Here is a 2437-nt window from a genome sequence, read left to right as displayed (position 1 = left end):
GCTTTCTTTCTTTATCCAACTCTCACATCCAAACATGACTACTGCAAAAACCATAGCCTTGACTAGATGGACCTTTGTTGACAAAGTAATGTCTCTGCTTTTTAATATGCTGTCTAGGTTTGTCATAACTTTCCTTCCAAGGAGTAAGTGTCTTTTAATTTCATGGCTGCAATCACCATTTGCAGTGATTTTGGAGCCCCCCAAAATAAAGTCTGACACTGTTCCCACTGTTTCCCCATCTATTTGCCATGAAGTGATGGGACCGGATGCCATGATCTTTGTTTTCTAAATGTTGAGCTTTAAGCCAACTTTTTCACTCTCCTCTTTCACTTTCATCAAGAGGCTCTTTAGTTCTTTTTCACTTTCTGCCATAAGGGTGGTGTCATCTGCATATCTGAGGTTATTGATATAAAGGCCTCTTTTCAGTCCTCTTTGCTAATGCTCACAGCCCTCTGTTCTTGGCAAACTCATGAAGGTTTGGAGTTTCCATCCATCATTAAAGATGTATTAAGTGTCTGCCTTGTCCTGGGTCTGTAGGAAAAGGTGCTGGAGCCACAGAAGAGAATCTGACATGGTCCTGCCCTCAGGCTGTTTACATCTGAGTCGAGAGGGATAACACAATTCAAGGGCAATAAAGCTCTTTATACAGGTGGAAGACCCACAGCACTAATGCTAGTTTTATAGCCAAAAGTCACTTGAGGGCAAATACTATGACTTGCTCATTTCTGGCTTCCTGTGGAGTACTCTCCCATTTAGTAAGTCGGCAATAAATATTAATTAAATGTAACCGAATGACCAAAAATAGAATTGTTTATCCCACACAAACCAATTTACCCAACTTTTCTGTTTCTGATATGGGCACTTTTTCTTTGCCGATACTCACATCCAAATCCCTCGGCGACACTGGAAGCCTGTTCTTTTCTGCCCCCACATCCAGTACTGTCCATTCCTTTTGAGCTTCTCCTCTCAACTTTTCTAGACCTGTTCCCATCCAGTCACACCATCCCAGTTTGAGTTATTACCTTTCTAACTTCCAAACTTCTATTTTTATTAAAAAAAATTTTTTTAAGTGTTGTAAACTTCTGACAGCTCAGCATTTTTTGGCAAAGACACCAAATGAGTTATCCCGCCACCACAATGATGCCCACACTTAATTCCTGCTGCTCTGGAGCTTAGAACCCTGAAGACAGAGCCCACGCTAGGTCTTGCCAAGGACAAGCTTGGGGAGAGGGAAGGAAGAAGTCGAATTGCAATAAGGTTTCTCTCTGGAGCTGAGATGCCTGATGGCCTTTTGTTGCCTGTGATCATTGGAGGAGGAGCTCCATTGGGAAGTTTCATTTTGAACCTGATTAAACTCAAGAAATTGAGTTTCCTAGAGGAATGGCAGATGAGCTGGGAGCTCCCTGAGGCTGCAGGTTTGAGAGTTAATCCCCGAACATCAGACCGGAAATATACAAAAAATGATTGAGCCTCTCTAAAAAGAAAGGTAGACATTAATGAAAACAAACGGGCCAATATTGTTTCAGGTATATGACTGTTGGAGGTTAGGAGAACATGCCAAAGAACAGATGTGGGCAAGTCAGAAAGATAGTGATGTTAGATAAATGAACAGATAGATGACTGCATTTCAGGAAACAGCAGAAATGCCATGTGCACAGAAAACTGTGCCAGATAAAGACTGAGAAAGAGATGTTGGGTTTCAGACAGAGAATGTCCTTGGTGAGTTTACAAAGACCCAGAGAAGGAAGAGGAGTTCAACTCTCAATTCAGTGAAGGTTACAAAGCAGAGGAGTAGCAAAAAAACTGGGTCAATGTTGTTATACCTATTTTGAGTAAACTAATTTAGAACTGGGCCAGACCATTTACTATAAACTCTGCTTTCCTTCTTAGGAAGACAAAGTTTTCACAAAACAACAGACTGAGGGAGCTTCTTTCTCAAAGATGTAGAACAGGTGGCTGTCTCTGATACCCTGACCTTGGACTGATGGTGGCTCAGTGCCCTGATCCCCCTCAGCCACTGACCACTGAGTGCTTCCTACTGCCTGCAAGTATGCCAGGGACTTCCAGAGGAGCTGGGCAAATATTATCTCCATGTTGGATAGATTTTCGATAGGGTAAGAAACCCTTGTTCCACAGTTAAAGAAGCAGACAGTCAAACACTCAACTGGGACTTCAAAGCTATACTGGTTCCAGGACCCTCCTTGGGTACTTGTGTTGGGGAAGAGGCATTCATTCAGTGACATCACCTTGTCACCTGGGGTAAATTACGATTGCTTTAATATAATGAGAGGCCAGGAGCCTAAGGAAGACCCTCATTAACATGGATCCGGGCTATTACACCAGGATATCAGAATCATTTGAATAGTAGTATTTCCTTTGGGGAAGCCACATGGGGGGAGATTGATGACAGACATCTGGATACATGTGCCTGTTTAAG

This window comes from Bos indicus x Bos taurus, chromosome 11 (assembly GCF_003369695.1).
Source record: "Bos indicus x Bos taurus breed Angus x Brahman F1 hybrid chromosome 11, Bos_hybrid_MaternalHap_v2.0, whole genome shotgun sequence".
NCBI lineage: Eukaryota > Metazoa > Chordata > Mammalia > Artiodactyla > Bovidae > Bos > Bos indicus x Bos taurus.
This window is presented reverse-complemented; position numbering follows the sequence as displayed.